Source organism: Bombyx mori, chromosome 13 (assembly GCF_030269925.1).
Source record: "Bombyx mori chromosome 13, ASM3026992v2".
Taxonomy (NCBI): Eukaryota; Metazoa; Arthropoda; class Insecta; order Lepidoptera; family Bombycidae; genus Bombyx; species Bombyx mori.
Genome location: NC_085119.1, coordinates 8,786,014 through 8,804,302, shown reverse-complemented (window position 1 = coordinate 8,804,302; position 18,289 = coordinate 8,786,014). Strand labels below are relative to the sequence as shown.

The following is an 18,289-nucleotide window of genomic DNA, read 5'->3' as shown; positions in this document are numbered from 1 at the left end:
AGCGAAGCTCTGCTCTTGGTAGGATTAGTGTTAGCAATAGTCTCAGGTTGAGCCCGTGAGCTTACCTACCAGTCTGCGTGAGATTGGAATAGCCCCTTAAGCAACCAACGATTAGGTAGGAAAATACATAAAATATTGTTACGCGCTGGGGTTCGGGATAAATAAAAAATTCTACCGAATTACAAATTAACACTGTATTAGCACTTAGAACACTTAAAACACTCAACAAACACTTTAAAACTTTCAATTCGCTTCTTCCGCTTCGCTTCAGGTGATCCGTTCGCTGTTTCGCTTCAAGTAGTTCCGATTACTGATTAACTACGTGCCATCTCTGCAACGCTTTTAAAGCTGATACCACATCCCTAGAATTATCTTCTCGAGCGTTCTAGGTGCTACTAGATTCTACGATATTTGTTCGACTGTTCGTCGATAGATGGCGTTACTCTTACCGGCGTAACTCTTACCGGCGTAACAATATTATGCTGTACACGGCCTGCGCTCCAATTAAAAAAACTTTTTGGACAGCCTAATTAGGACGCAATATTGCTCTAATAGAAAGACGTAAGTAAGATTTGACTCGTTAAATTAATATTGACTTAACCGAGTGAAATTAGATTAACTGAATGAAACACAAACAGCGAGCCGCTTTAAAACGTTCTCGTTTCTAACCTTTCGGAGGTGGTGGTAATGAAGAACTAGCGCGTAATGGAAAATCCGTGTGTTGATGCAATCTGTTGCAAAGCTTTTAGGCCGGCCCGACCGAGCTTCGTTTTTCACTTAGCCGATATGCGCGCAATTACCGGCCTCGCACGAAACTATTTCAGGTTTGCGATTAGTTTGAACGTTCGTTATTTTAATTACTGGTGATTTTCATTAAGCATCGGTTAGCGAGGAAATTTTGGGTAATGATGAGATTTTAAACAATCTATTTATTAGAATTGAAAGTTTCCTTCAGATATACTGGAAGCATTTATTTATATTACACTTATTGTTTTTTGTCACAAGTCGTGCTTAGAATTTAATTTCTAGAATTAAAGCAAGCAAGCATTATGGTGACATTACAAAAACTGTGTTCTTGCTGCTAATGTTCGGAGCTATGCAAATATTTTGTGTTGTACACAAATATTAGGGTATTAGCACGCAAAGGTGCTGCTGTAAATTGAGTTGTGGCAGGGTCATTTCCGTGGTCGCTGGCCGGCAAGGGTGAACCTACAGATAGAGCACGGGTCGCGCGCATCAACTCGTGGCTCGTGCTCGGCTAAACACAAATCAACACCGATTCTCCATTTGTTAGACACGGGAATGTAATTATGGCCGGAACACTTGGCGGGGCGCGAGGGGCGCACCGCGTCATTCAGGCTTTTAGTTCGTTGCTCGACAACGATCGTTACTTTGGAATCGTAATATACATTTCGGGAAACACCCGCATTTCTCGCGAACACGATTAATTTATTGTTTTAACACGACCACGTCGCTATTATAATTTTATGAAGCGGCCCTAATTTACATTAAACGCGCGGGAGTATTTAATCGAATGTACGATATTTTTCTATAAGCTTACCTAAAATTTCGTAAGTTTATATAAAAACAATGCGTAAGCTTGTAACAAGTCTTGTGTTCTCTATTTTCTTATACCTATGGGGCGGAGACATGGACTCTGAAGAAGGCTGATCAAAGTCGGATCGACTCGTTTGAGATGTGGTGCTGGAGGAAAATGCTGCGGATTCCCTGGACGGCACATCGGACAAACGCATCAATCCTGGAAGAACTAGGCGTCTCCTTAAGACTCTCAACCATTTGCCTACGTAGGATTTTAGAGTATTTCGGTCATGTTGCGAGGAAAAAGGGTGACAATCTCGAAAGACTTCTCATCAGCGGCAAAGGGGAAGGAAAGAGGCTTAGGGGGCGTAGTCCCTTGCGCTGGTTCGATCAGATTAAGACGACTTTGGAATCCAGCATCAATGTCGCTATACACTGCGCGGAGGACAGGAGTGAATGGAAGAACATAGTCCTAACAAAAGCGCTCTGTAAAGGTCAGAACCTCAGAACTGAGGAATATGACGCACGGAGGAGGATATAATATATGTATAGTATATTTCAGATGTCATGTAACTATTTGACGCAGTTAAATATGATTTAATTTAACTCCCAAAAACCCCGTAAGCAATTATGTATTCAATATTATTTTATTTACGTAGATTGTATAGGGGCTTAAGTAAAAATAGTATAATATAAAGATAACCTGAATTATTGCTGCAGCATGGGAAAGCGAAGTATACCGGCCGGGTCGGTGCCATGACACGACTTAAACTAAATTAATAAACTTGCACCAGACTCTGGCTATATTAAAAAACACTCATTAAAGCAAAGGAAAAGTAGGTGAAGTCGCCGGCGGGGACAGCGTCGCTAATTGCGCCGCCTTTATTGCTTAAATAAAGTTTTAGTGAGGGGAACACAAGTTTTAATTAAAAATGTGAGAATAGTTTTTAATAAAGGACGGACTGGGTGCGCGTATATTGCGAAACTTTAAGCGATACGCTTAGCTTACGGGAAGTCCGGTTACATTGAGTCGCGCGGCCTCACTTGCTAGCTTAGTACGTTGTTTTATTTTACATTACCCATCGTGTATTTTATCAAACCGCATTTTTTATTTAAACAAACGTACACGGCTACAATAATTGTAAGAATCCAATTTGAATTAAAACTAAAAATCATAACTTTACATTTTCCTATTTCCTTTGAGAGGTATTTAAAAATTAAGCAATGGTAACGTGATCAACGGACCAAAGCAAATATTTTTCTAGTAGTTTTTTTTAATTGCTTAGTTGGGTGGACGAGCTCACAGCCCAGGGTTAAGCGGTTACCGGAGCCCATAGACATCTACAACGTAAATGCGCCACCCACCTTGAGATATAAGTTCTAAGGTCTCAAGTCTCAAGTTACAGCGGCTGCCCTACCCTTCAAACCAAAATGCATTAATTACTGCTTCACGGCAGAAATAGGCAGGGTGGTGGTACCTACCCGCGCGGACGCACAAAAGGTCCTACCACCAGTAAATGAGTTTATTGGCGGTATAAGGTGGTTTAAGGCGATAAGCCTTTGTAGACAGGTGGTATACCTAATGTTGAGTTTTTATCGTGGCTTATGGACGTCAGAAATACCAGGAACACCGCCAAGCCGCTTCTTATACCATAGACGTAAGCAATGCCGGAAATACAAATACAGCATATAGTGTTAAAACTATCGTAACGCTTGTAGTGAATTCCAAACAAATATTCTCACATCAATACAAAATGAAAAATGGCACCGGCTACAGGAGAAACTAATAATGCTAGTGATTTACGCTCGCCCTTGTTATTACGACTCATGTGAAATGTAATTTCGGCGTACTGTGTGTATAGTCAGGAGCACGCACACATGCGATCGGCCGAGTGTGCAATACGTTTAATAAAGGAGGGACGCGAAGTAAATCCTTCAATTTTGCCGGCACACAACGGCGTATTCTCGTTAACCGTGGCAATAAGTTAAACGGGTGGGCCGCTGAAGCTGCCCGCGCCTCCGTCGGGCGCGTCCTCGCTACAACCATCGCCAGTCAGGAAATTAAAAAAAGGTCTTGAGCCAACTACTATATTGCGCACGAACTCCTTAAAATCCGATTTCAAAATAAACATTAACACAGCTTTGTGAGGTGAATAATTTTACGGCGTCATTAAAATAATGCCTAAATTAACCAATTAAATATGTACTGCGTTTGAAACATGTCCAAAAAAGAAGACTGGTGTTAGTTCCAGCGATATCACTAAATAACGCAACTATTAAATTATTTTATTTAATTACGGCTTTCAGCTTCTAGCGCTCGATGTAATACATTTAAAAATCAAATGGAGTTAGGAAGGAACGCGGTAGTGGCAGATAATTGACTTCGCCTTATGTAGCTGTTTCACAAAATATGAAATTACTAAAAAATCAAATTGTTCATGCTTCTATTAAAAACTCAACATCAATGTATCTTAATATCGGTGTCGAGAACGATTTGATTAAGAACAATGCAACCGTCATTTTAATACAATGACCATTCATTCAGTTTAGTTGTAGAGGCCCTATAAGCCGTTTCTAATTGTTAAAGAACAAATATTACCTACATGTCGCTCCCGTTGCGGTGGGGCGATTGCACATCTAATTAGATGTTCAATGAAAGTGTAATCAAACGGCCGGATCCGGGACGTAATTAAACGGCGCAAGCGAAGAGTGATTTATTAATAGAAAAGCTCGAGCCGTAATGAAATACTGGGCGGACAATGGCGGCGAGGGCGGGCGGTCCGTGAAAATTAAATTCTCAACGACAGTTCTCCGACATCAGACATACACTTATCGTTTTCGTCACCGCGACTGGACACTCGCTTCAATAATTAACGAAGCAGAGGCCTCCAGCAAGACACCGCGCACCCGAGTGAAACAAGACAATGGCCTTCGAGGACATATATGGAGGAGTATAAATTTGTCGACAAGGGAATGTAAAGAAGATTGGTTTCTTACTCAAACGGGTGCCGAGAAAAGGGGTGGAATTGAATTTAGGCCAGAATCCACTCACAATGTTGTGTTTGTGATATTTCTTACCTATGTAGCGGCGGTGGGACGTGATGTTCTTGCCGATTAGTTTTATTACGTATCGATTTGTTCACTGTATAATTTTATTTTCATGGAACACATTTTATATTCGCTAAGAAATATTTTTTGTACAGCTAACCTTGCTGACAGATAATTCGGTTTATATGTTGAGAAGAATGTCACAAGATTTTAAAACTACAACAAGGCTTAGCAATGTAATATTTTTTTTGACGAGTATTGTTGTTATAATAAAATGAATTCACCATAAAACAACCACACTCCGTGCCAATTTACAGAAAACCCTGGTATCAAATCTTTTAAAGTTGAAGCGTAACCTTAATTATACTTAAAAGCTGTTAGAGTATACTTTTTCAATTAGAGTATTAAAGTGTTCCGACCCTGTCATTATATTAGAGTGTTGTTCCATGCCACCCCGACGGGCGCCCTCTCCCGCCACCTCATGTCGTTCGCGCACTCTCGGCTCACTCGGACGCGAATGTTTGTGCTTGCAGTACGTGTTCTTTCGTCTGCTTCCATTATCAAACTTTATTCGAACTCGAACTTCGCAAACTGTAAACATTTTCTTGTCGTTTAATTAGACGAGAAATCAATTTAACTCGCCGAAGCAAGCTTCAGATTGAAAACGTCCGTTTTATTCGTATTTAATTTAATTGAAAGTGACTTTGTTGAGTGATTATTCATTAAGTGTGTTTTAACTTGGGATTTTTATGGATTAAAGACTAACAGTGCTGGAGTTTTACAGGATAATTCTTTGAAAGAAACTCGATCGATCAAAAAAGGTATTTTATATTATTATTTACAATAAATTATCATAATTGATCTTATTGATCACTTCGTGTATTTATTTTAATATTCATAAATAAAGTACAGCCTGAACTAAAAAGGTTTTGAAAGCTATGTTACAAGCCATAAAACTTCAAATCAAGTTTGATTCTATTTTTTTAAATTAGCGAACATAATATCTTCGTCGGGAAAGCACGGCTTGGACGGTAAAAATTGAATTAAAATGCGGCAAAGTAAAAAAAAAAAAATTCTCTTCAAATGGCTACTATACATTTTTGCATAGACACGATTTATAAAATTTATCTCTATATTCTTGCTTTTAATGTCATCAAATTCATTTTACAAATTTGCATTTTTTTGAGGTTTCGTTCGTATGATTCAGTCACTTAAGCACTGCACAAATAATATCACTCAGAAATTACACAACGCTATGTATTTGTTTACGGCTCGCGATGATCAGCGAAAATGTAAAGAACGTGAGTGATTTATCATGTATTTTTATTTATCTTCATTGTCACGTGTCATAAATAAATAAATACCTAACAATAAAGTAGCTCCGATATTATCTAAAGAATAATGTTTCTTCTGAACTTCGTAACAACAACAAGCTGACGCAAGGTTCCATTAAATAAAATTTATTATTGCGAAACTAATTAGTGCATAGTAATTAATCTGTTTAATTATATTCTCTCATACAAATTTATAATCAGTCCAATAATTTTATTATATCAAACAGCTCTGATAGTGAGTCTGTTGTTTTTAAATTATAAGATTGTCGTGCTCATTATTTCGAATGCAGGTCGCAAATAAATAATTTAATGAGGACGTTGTTTATAAAATAATATTGGAGTTCGTCATCTTTGTTATCTTAGCTAGAAACAGAGTACTCTATACTCTATACAAGCAGTGATCTATAGCCGTTTGATTACTTGTGGCCTACCTACCTAAAAATCTTAAATCCCTCAATGCAATTAAATGTCACTATTTAATGTTTCCAAAAATGTATAATTTTTAATTTCTGTAAATTAACAATTGTGAGTCATCACATATGACGTACCTACCAATCCGCGGTCACTTATACGTAGCTACATAATAATGCTATTATGCATACAGTTAAAGGTACATTTTTTATTGCTTAGATGGATGGACGAGCTCACATCCCACCTGGTGTTAAGTGGTTACTGGAGCTCATAGACTTCTACAACGTAAATGCCGCCACCCACCTTGAGATGTGAGTTCTAAGGTCTCAGATTACATTTACAATTATACCGATTTTATTTGCTGCAGGCGATGCATTTTTGTTGTTTTAACGACATTAAATTAAATAGTTTAAAAGAAACAGTAAATTTAATTTCAATATTAAAAACTAAACTAAACAAACTATTGCATGCAATTCAGTAAAAACATAAGCGTAACTAATCTTCGTAAACACACATGATATGTATTATAATAGGTACCTATATTTGAATGTAAACGTTAGATGCGTCATTTTTTTCGAGAAACGATTTTGAAACACTACGGTATAAGTAAGGGGGGCGTTGAATTAATTAATTAATTAAATCTAACGTATCGTTTTTTCTAGAAACCACAAATATTTTAAGAATTTGCATAATATTTTCTCTTTAAATTTATTGAGACAAAGCGACTCGCGGTTTAATACCACTAAGATAATTAATTACAAACATGCTTCACGGAATGACCCTTAAGCGGCAAACTTCGAGAACGGGTTCGATAAATAGTTTCTGCATTTTAATGCAACACTTTAAAGATGTCGTTTATGTAAGCACAATAATAACTCAAAGAAACGACATTTTACATTCGTGTGAAATTTGGTTTGAAGTTAAGATTACTTTAAAATTGATTAAGATGAAACGGAAATGACACTAAAATGAGACAAACATATACTATATTTGCGTTATAGGTTTTTTTTTATTGCCCTTGTAGGCAGGCGAGCATACGGCCCACCTGATGTTGAGTGGTTACCGTCGCCCATGTACTTCAGCAATGTCAGGGGCAGAGCCAAGCCGCTGTCTACCGTTCTTTTTAGTTTCATACATTAGTCCTTATCATATGAATGTGGACATTTATCGATGAGCAGTTATGAGAAATCAGCGTCAGATGTAGCTGTAAGCCATATAAAACTTTCAGGACCCATTTTCGAGTTACGAGAAATCTAAGAATCTCAATATCTGTTTTATTTTAATAATCATATTATTATATTATCATCTATAACTCCATAGGTACTCTGTGTGCTGACTATGTACTGTCATTTGAAGCCAACTTACTTAAAAATGTTCTCGATGCTAAAAAACAATAACGATCGATGTAATTCAGTCCTTTAATACTTTTATTTTGTACAAAAAAGTTCGACATGGTAAAAGCTTTGTAAAATGATTATTTATTTTCCTAATTATAATTTAAATATATAGTCATATAATGTATTTCAATTGAGAACGCGATAAGACTATAAAGTGCAATTTTATCTATCGATCCACGGGTATAGGTACGTAATTTAGTATTGTTTATAACAATTAAGTATATCTGTTAACCACTTTGGCAACCATATTAGTATTGATATCATATTCTACTTTGAGTTACTTAAGTCTTTATAAGTTGAAAAAAGATTCCTCTTCTTACAGCTGAATATGTTCCTGAAATGAACCACATAAATTGCGTAAAACAAATCCGTTTAAAAATTACGAAAATTGCAATCGAATCTGCATCGAAACCAATATATGGGATATGATAATGAACAATATATGGGATGGGATAATGCACAACACTATAGGAACGGTTTACGTTAGCAGTAAATTAAAGTTTATTTTACACAAAGATAGAAGCGAACGAGACCCGGCCGGCGGCGCGGCGTAGTTACGTGTCCCGCGTATGTGCCCCCACGAACTCGCATACTGATGCGCCTCCACGCCCGGCGCTTGTTATTTTAATTATTGTGTCTTAATTAAAGTTGGCCGGGACGGTACCGGGGAGGGGCCACCCCGTGTCCTCATCAACCGACTTCCAGACTTAGTACCTTCTTTGTACTTCAGCAATAAAGGCGACTTTGTTCGTGTAAACGTTGACCTATACTAAAGTTGCTTTCCCAACATTACCTTTGAGTAAAGGTCAGTACAAACAGTCAATTTTAAGATGTCATTTTTTAATTAAATTTCGTTATTCATTCGAGCATGTTTTCTTAAATTTAATTAACGCGTTACAACATTAATTTAATTAAAACGAATGTAACATTATCTGTTTCCGTTAAACACAATTCGTTTATAATCAGCTTTAGTAATATTATGTTTCTTTTATCGCATAATGCAATCGGATATTAGTTGTTTCTTTTATCGCAAGTCTTACGTAAAATATTTACAAAAACATAATATCCACGCTTAAGATATCAGTCGCGGTCTTATTAAAAGAGACTTTTTAATATTTAACCTCTTTACTTGTATTTCTTTGTAAATTCAACGAACTGTTCTTTTAAGTAATTTAATTCAATATTTTGCATACATTAATTGTGTTGTAGTCAAAGTAATATTCTCTGCGTTTTTCACGTATCGTAAATATAATAAAAAATCACTTTACGGTTTAATCTCGCGTATTTAATATCATTATATCGAGGGCTATTTGGTTTAAGCGAGATTTTTGCAATTACTTTAAATGCCTCTCGCATTTAAAGTTTTTATAATTTTGGAAAAAATATCGTAACAAACTTCATCAGCCATTAGAATGAGATAAACTTAATTGAAATTTAATTAAAAACATCGAATTGTTGATGCTAATACCAAATAAAACGGACCTTTAATTACAAAGATAAATGTCGCGTATTAAGCGAAATGTCGCTTAAACCAAATAGCCTTTCACCCTTCGATATTATCTATTTTTTTCCCTACCTATGCTGATAGCCTTGAGAGGCTATTTCAGCTTCACCCTAACGTGTGTAGGTGAGCTCACGGGGCTCAAGCCAGAGAGTTGCTAACACTGACCCTAGCAAGAGCAGTGCTTCGCAGAATCTACCACCAGATCGGAAACGTGACCCACTGAGAAGATCCGGCGAGAAACTCAGTGGGCTGTATCTATGGGTTTATTCGCTCGTCGAGCTCTTCGTCGCAAGCGACGGGTTCGACAAGGACGGTGACCGGAAATTCGAATACTTTACAAACGCGAAATTAAATCGAAAAAATAGTTTTCCAGGCGTTCCTGGGAGACGCCGCGGATGAGCTTCGGCCTTTGATTGAATCATACTCCTGTTTAATGTGATTGAAATTACATATATTACATCACTCGTAGAGATCAGTAACGTTTTTGGTAATTAAGCTGCCTAGAAAAATTTAGTTTTACCGTTATCAGTCTAGACTAATATTTGTAGAAAAGAAAGTGTATTCTAAAACATTATTTAAAAAATATAATTATAAATAAATTGGTTGAAATTAACTATTAGATGTTTGGATTTTTTCAATCATTGTCTTCAACACATTAGGATTAACTATTTTACTGTTTTAAATGTACTTTAATTTGATCTTTTAATTATTAAATAGTTTATATATACAAATAAACAAAAATAGAGTATCTGTTTGTTATTCAAATAACAGCTTTTTACTGAAAGCATTTAAAAGTATTAACGATACCTATAACATAAAACAATTTTTTTTTGTCTATTTATACCCGATATACTCTATTTTTAACCCATTTTGACCAAATTGCTGACAGATAGCTAATTTTATAAAGAGTAACGAACCTTTATTTTAGAAAACTATCGGGGTACTCATATAAAAGTTAAAACACACGGCGTTGTAAAGAAACTCCGACTCAAACAGCGAAATATTATTAAGATTAAAAGAAAGCCACAGAAAATCGGGACCGGGTAGCTAGCTAAACTTTTTTTTTTAAAGATTACCATCTAAATTATCTAGAAAAAAAAAATAAACTTTTTTGTATAATATATTTTCTACGATAAACGGTATTCTTTTAATAAATAAAAATGTAAATTTAAAACGGCTCATTAAAATTATTTATATTTCGACACATTCAATTATTATTCATTACAAAATAATCATTAACGACACTGGCGGAGAACGGCTTAATATTTTATCTTTGTTATTGTGCACAGAGGCAAAAGCTAGACGTCTTTCAGAATCAGTAATTATACTCATTCTATGGGTAGATAAAACAGTCTTAATTACCTAAACTAAAATGCATAATATATATCATTATGCTGGACGAGAAAATAATATTACAACTGTGGTCACCAAGTCACAGCATGCATGTGTAATTTGTACACTGTTTAGTGCATTTCATGGTCGTTAAGTAACGTAATTGGATATAAAATATTAATCGTATTAATTGATTGGGCAACGCTTTAACTTGTGAGAATGAGATGTGTTCCTAAATAAAAGGGGATTTAACCGCGTCAAGAAATTAAATTTAAATTTAAACTTTAATTTATTGAACACTTTGTCTGGACACATCGCATCTAGAAGTTGTTGTTGATATAAATTAGATTAAAGATTAGGTTTACATATTATAAAATAGTAAAACTATGCGATCAAAATATTTTTAAAGTTTACTCAAAAAATCTAGTTCAATCAAAGCATCCTAAAATTGGGAATTCGGAATTTATTATTTTCTTAAATAAATATCAATGGTTTATTTGTAATTAACAGAGTTCAAGTCGAAAAGAAAAATCGATTTTATATGTTACGAATAAAAATCTTATACTTAATTTAAATTTTATCCTTAAATCTTATTATTAGCTTATTACACTGCACTACTATTACTGGAATATATGGAGACATTACAAATTTATTAAAGGTTTCTAAAATATAAATTGTTAGTTTACTTTACTATACAACAAAAACTTTTTAATTTCGAACAATATAAGCTCATAAAATAGACACCATTACGAGAAAGCCGACGTCTGCCAACATTTGAGCTTAATATCGAACTCTCAATTTTAATAGAATAAGTTAATTAATTATTATTAAATTATTTATGTAGGTAAACGATTGTATCAAAATTAATTAAAAGTAACTTATTATGTACTGTGTTGGTACGAATTGCTTTTAAATTAATTATCGTACTGTAATTGATTGTACGAATGAGAATAGGCGTCACATTGTGTTCCAATTATATTAATTTCATTAACAAAGCTTGGCCCATAATTGAAAGTAGGTAGACAGTTTCGGCAAAAGGGAGGGTAGGGTAATTACAAGATCCAATTTAGAATTGCCAAGTCTACACTTTGCTGTTAGTTTCAAACAAAAGCTTAATTAATTAAGTCGAGAACAATTAAGTTCAGTGCCGTAATATTCTCAGCAATTACGCGGAATCCAGCGTATTTTGTATTCGCTGGTAATTGCTGACGAGTCTCAAATCAGATTGTATCCGACACTAACACAGCATACATCCATTAATTATGCTACCAACACTAATTGGAAAGTCTATTAAATTAATATGACCTATAATTGGGGAATGGGTGTAATGTAGCTTCTGTGTTGTCATTGATCTAGCGCGAATGACTTTTAATGTGTTATAAAAAAGTAAAAAAAGATGTGTGGTGTCGTGGGACACCGGATAGGAACGAAGTTCGTTATTATAAAAATATTAATTTTTATGTTCTATTCGAGGTATGATTTTTTTGATGATGATGCTATGATTTTTTTATTGATAAAAAAATACTTTACAAAGTTATCAACTTTATTTGATTCACAATAATTTATAAAAAAACATATAGTAATAATATACAAAGAAACAGTTATTTATATTAATAATAATAATTAAGCATAATTATGTTCTATCATAGAAATAATAATAACCGTCATCACGTAGACTATACATTAGACACTGTATAGCCATCATACTAAGACTATACGTAAATAATAAAAATCTTACGTTACGGACGTTTTTTCCCGGTTAGGGTACCCCACCGCATCGTTCCATAAGGAACTTCGTTCTAAAAAGTATTTCGGCAACAATAGTTTTGATTTGAGATTGTCGAATTTTGATAAATGCGAGTAGCAGTTGAGTGAGCGCGCTGGGAGCCGGCGCATGTAACGAGACACATTTCCGGACACATCCTTCCAATTAGCGGGTCTGTGCGGGCGCTGGTCACCGCCTGCCGCCCGCGTCCTCTCCTGCTCGTTACGCTCCCACCTCGTTACGAGAATTGTTTGTTCGAGTATGTAAAAATGTGTTTATTTGTACGTACGCTCCAGGGTAAAAAAAATATATGAAAAGACCCTTTTAAGACTTTTAATGATTTCCCGGCAAAGGGAAATTGGGTTAGTTATTTTCCCCGGAGTTGCCCCTCGTTAAGTTTTAATGGGGTAGCTAGGTACAACGTAATCAAATGTACTTATTAAGTTAACGACGTTTACCACTTTTTATCAATAGAAGTTTTGAAAGGTGAAGTTGCCTAGCTGCTTTGTTACTTTGCAGTTTCAATACACCTTAGTGTAGTTTGCCTTCATAGTTTCGAATTGCGATTTCTAAGTAAAATGTTAATCACAAGGTAATGAAACTACGTTACACGGATGCCCTCCGGCAAGACTGGGACAACCTGAGCTAGTCAGCTACCAAATAGGTACAACGTCTAATTAATCTCCAGTGAAACGTACACGCTGGTTGTTTTTGCCAGGAACTCAGCTCATTAGACCGACGAGGCATGTTGATTACATTTTGCAGTGCTTATTAACGCAAACTCTCATTAGGGACCACTATTGTTGTAATTAAACAAGAAGCAACATCGGTACAGGCAGTTAAGTTACGAGCGTGGTGAAATAGTCTTTATATCTAGACAATAAGGTGGCTTCAAACAGTATCGTGAGTGCCGGTTTTGTTATGTGAATTTAATTAACAACTCAATGGCTACATAGTGAAGGAACTAAATGAAGGAGAATTCTTGCAGTGTCTGACATGATTCCATTGTTAGTTGCGGAGCAAAAAGCGAAGGTTTGTTTTGAAGTGGTTCACGCAATTACGAGATGGTGTTGTTTCGGTGGCTTCAGGTAGTACGTCGTCTCCGCGAGGGAATTTAATTGGACAGTCAAGAGTCGAACTGAGGAGCTCGGCTGTACACTGTAACGTTCCACTGCTTCGTAACACTCCTAATTGCCTCACCCTGACTAGTAGGAACGATTCTTTAGATATTGAATCGAAAAAAAATAGAGCTAAAATTTCGCTAAATTGAAAAAAGTTAAGCCAGAAGCATTAAATGTCATATTAATCATCTAATGTCCTTCTTTGTAGGAATTTCATTCGTTAAATAACTAAACAAGGAAAATGAAAGAAAAATCTTAAAAACCGCATGCAGAACTTAATAAAAAATCATTATTATTGTATAAGCAGCTTATGTCATAAACGTAAATAACAAGCATTTAATTAAATTAATGATTATTGTATATGTTTCTTATCTTAATTGTAAATTCGAGCTTGATTCATTAATCAATAATTAGCGGTCCGTTAATTGGGTAAATTGTGATGAAAAAAACAAGTTATTATGCACAGTTTTGAAAGCTTGTGTTTTGAAATATCACCTTCGTTGTGCATTCGTTGTGTCCACTGGTGGTAGGACCTCTTGTGAGTCCGCACGGGTAGGTACCACCGCCCCGCCTATTTCTGCCGTGAAGCAGTAATGCGTTTCGGTTTGAAGGGTGGGGCAGCCGTTGTGACTATACTGAGACCTTAGAACTATATCTCAAGGTGTGTGGCGCATTTACGTTGTAGATGTCTATGGGCTCCAGTAACCACTTAACACCAGGTGGGCTGTGAGCTCGTCCACACATCTAAGCAAAAAAAAAAAAAAAACGAAACGTCGTTTTGATGACATTACCAATTATATTTTTTGGTTATTTACCTCAGAATAAATATATCATTAATTAAATACTAAAGTTGACTCACAATAACATTTAAATATCAATTTATAAAGATTCTTGTTGTTCTGTTTGGTCCATTAAAATGAGTCGGCACGTCGTGTTTTGCATTTTTAAAATGTATTTTAATATTTTTCCATTTAAAACGAACTAGTTCTCTTTTTATTGTATATAAATAAAATAGCCATAATTTATATTAGATACGGGATCGTAACCTGGTTTTCTTACATTATTTACAAATATTACTCATAGTTCTATTCTGTCTACTGTCCGTAGTAGGAAGTTTTTTTTCGTACCTAATCGTTAGTAGCTTACGGGGCGGGGGGGCTATTCTGACTACTCGCGGACGTTTAGTTGAGCTCACGGTCTCACACCGAGAAGATTTGCTAACACTAGTGCTGCGCTGAGGATGTTCTTGTTTTTTTTTAAATATTTCCTAATAAATTTTTCCTTCCAAAATTGAATTCTTCTTAAATATTTGGTGTTTGTATAGTAACGACGTTCTGCACGTATTTGCCGCGAAACAACGCGTCCCGGTTCGAAGTCTAGGAAACGCAATTATGGCTTTAATCTTTTATCTTAAATAGCAGTATTCTTGTTAAATTTTCCATTAATAGGCTAGTACTTAACTTCAAAACATGTGCCCTGAGCTCCTATGTCCATCTTAGTACAGAGTATAAGTCGCCCATCCTAAGGAATAAGACGCACAGTATATTTGTATTGAGTGTTGCGACTCTGCTGATGCTCGAATCTCGCAGATGGGATAACAATTTTTCCAATGAAATAAGTACTCAATAATTGCTTACATATGAGTTCGACGGTGAAGGAATAAAATCATGTATTAAAAATCATACCTGCACGAGTGTGTACCACATCCCTGCCTATTTCTGCCGTGAAGCAGTAACGCGGTGAGGTTCGAAGGTTGGGCCCACTGTTATACTGTAAAACTGAGAATTGGAGCGCATTTCATGACTCAAGACGGATGGCGGCATTTAGGTTATATCTATGGTTATATCTATGGCTTCGGTAACTACTTAACACCAGTTGTGCCGTGACCCATCAAGGTAAAAAAAATAGAAAATTTAATTTTAAATCAACGGCACGCACCATGTACAAAATCCCTCCATGTCCATTTTCAAATGACATTTTTTCCAAAGAATCTAGTGGTAGGAAGCAGGTTAGGCTCTACTATTACCGAAGTCCACAAGCGACGTGACGGTAATGGCTTCTTTCAGACCGATCGCACAATTGAAATTGAACGAAATTGCGGTCCACCGTATTACACATCAAAAGTGGTATTGTTTACATTCGATTAGGTAGTGCACACACTGTGAGCAGTTGGCGGGGAGCCGACGTGTGCGAGAGTGAACACGACGGCACACTTCACCGTCCGGATATGAGCGGCTATTTAATTTCCGCGCATTCAATGATCGTTTCATATTCAACTATACACCCGCTTATTAGTTTCTGAGCTTTAATAATATTATGCTACACGTCAGTTTGTGCACGAGATTGAATAAGAGCGTGGTCGCAATGCAAGCGATAACGTTGCTTTATGCCTACATATTTACTATGTGTAAGTTTCAAAGTATAAGCTTCATCTATGAATGTAGATAGATGATAAGTAGAACATTTTATCGATTTTTTCAATAAAGTGTTAATAATTTGGAACGATATTAACGAAATTCATTACTACATTAAAAGGCTGCCATCACTACAGTTGTATTGTTTTGGTGTTGCGAATTAGACAAAGTTTAATATTAATAAAATTTTGTGTAAGTTTTCTCTTATACAACATCATTCATTTAACATCTGTAAATTTTTTTTATTGCGTATAGCTGTGGACGGGCTCACAGTTCACCTAGTGTGAAGTGGTTACTGGAGCCCATAGATATCTACAACATAAATGCGCCACCCTCCTTGAGATATAAGTTCTAAGGTCTCAGTATAGTTACAATGGCCGCCCCGCCCTTCAAACCGAAACGCATTACTGCTTCACGGCAGAAACAGGCGGTATGGTGGTAACTAACCGCGCGGACTCACAAGAGGTCCGAACACCAGTAATTACGCAAATTATAATTTTGTGGGTTTGATTTTTATTACACGATGTTATTCCTTCACCGTGGAAGTCAATCATGAACATTTGCTATGTAGATTAGAAAAATTGGTACCCGCTTGCGGGATTCGAACACCGTTGCATCGCTAGATACGATTGCACCCGACGTCTTATCCTTTAGGCCACGACGACTTCGATAAATTTCAACTTCACGGCTTTTAAGTTTTCGGCCAAAAATATTTCATCTAAACAAATGCTTTGTAATTTGTTCAGGTATTGCTATCGGAAAAAAACATGCAGTTGACGGAGCAAAGTCACCCCACTCCAATCACTCTTATGCGATAGTGATCAGTATAGTACACACAGAATCTACTGTTTGTTTGTTTGCTATTAATTTTGTGGTTTCACCCTTATGCGTACAGTTCACTGTTTATATCCTTTATTTCTAAACTGACGTGTTTGTAAAGGTCTAGAAGCCATTAAACTTATTTAGTTTTATATTTACCTAGCACTTAAGCGCAGCTGAGAACAAATATTGGTCTAAGTTGAAATCTAAAGAAAAAAAACCTCAAAAATACAGAAATACCTCTTTTTGCGTGTCACATAATATCTAAGAAAATAAGTAATTAATTGAAGTCACAAATGCCCATTGAGACGCTTTTATGTTTCAGATAGCAGGAAACGTAATTAAGCAATTCACTGCGGTGACTGCGTGTGCGCATTTTATATCTCTCTAATGCAAGTATTTGATGACTAAAGAAGACCGATATGTCAAAGTCAACGTGTTTCGCGGTCATAAAATGAACTTGAAGTACGCATTTTGATCACGCCGGATTAATACGAGCGGGTATTATGCGCATGATATAATACTATTCGATAATGGGCTATTCATCTTACCGTGGGCTCTCAGCGTACTGTGAGCACGGTGTATTCGAAAACATCATACGTTTAATAATAACATTATTTTTCAAAAGAGGAAATTTTACTTTGTTAGCATATAAATACATTATGTTTTTGATGGCGGGTGGGTAAACGAGGGGTGGGATCAATCCTGGGGTATCCGAATTAGCCTAATGAGTAGATTGGGAGTTAGTTTCCACTGAAATATGAATCTCCTAACGATATAAAATCTGACGTTTCGTAGCGTAGACGTTTGATGGAACAGTAATCCTTCGGTGGTCTCATGAAAGGTCACATGAAAGTCACAAAAAAACCGAGCTCAATCAGTTGGTGCGAGCGATCGATAAAAGTGGTGGTTGATGACCTTCTTGATGTCCATCCAAATTATATAATTACGAGGCTGCACGTAGCTCGATGCTTACTCAAAACTCCACATGTGGTACTGATCAACCCTAACATTGTAAACACAAGCGAGTTCTTTTTTGGATGCAGCATTTGTGCTTCCTATTGCCGTCTGTGTACCATTGGTCGACGGTGGCTGAGGTGACAAGCTCTTCCTTCCGCCGCCATCCTCCGTGAAGCAGAACGAATACCGGTTACTTACTCAAGTGAGACTCCTGTCGCCACACTTCAACTTTACAAGAACCGCGTGGATCGATTTGGCGGTCCGGAAACAGGTCGGTGGAAAAGCAACTCTTCTCCCAAAACTCTCATAATACACTACTAAAATTAGATCCTCAATTTCTTCGATCATCAATTGTTGATCGAAGCTCAATTCAGATCAAACTTAGTTTACAATAAATCTTAAAAATATTAAATATGACTAAAAGGAAAACGGCAACTAAAGAAAAATAATATAAACAGTAAACGTATAAAACTTAATGATAGTAATTATTAAAACTGTTTCGTATTTTTTTAATAAAACGATGCGTGGGCACGCTATTCATGAAAACCCACCGTAACTATTTAAAATAAATTGTTGAATTTCATAAAAGATATAATAAAAATAAAAACGATAAACAAAATAAGGAGCGAATACAGTTTCATATCG

General features: G+C 36.1%; 1 protein-coding gene across 3 annotated transcripts in view; it reads left to right on the top strand.

The window, feature by feature from the left end:
- The first annotated feature begins 5,021 nt into the window (after positions 1-5,021).
- The window catches only part of LOC101740925 (LIM domain only protein 3), a 54,789-nt gene continuing 41,521 nt past the window's right edge, over positions 5,022-18,289 (top strand). The window contains exon 1 of one of the 3 annotated variants that reach the window (XM_004927802.5): positions 5,022-5,408. The gene's annotated coding sequence lies outside the window, so the exon portion shown is untranslated. Of the gene's footprint in view, positions 5,409-8,374; positions 8,535-18,289 lie in introns of those variants that run through there. The other 2 variants (XM_038014845.2, XM_062671788.1) reach the window with 2 other exon arrangements.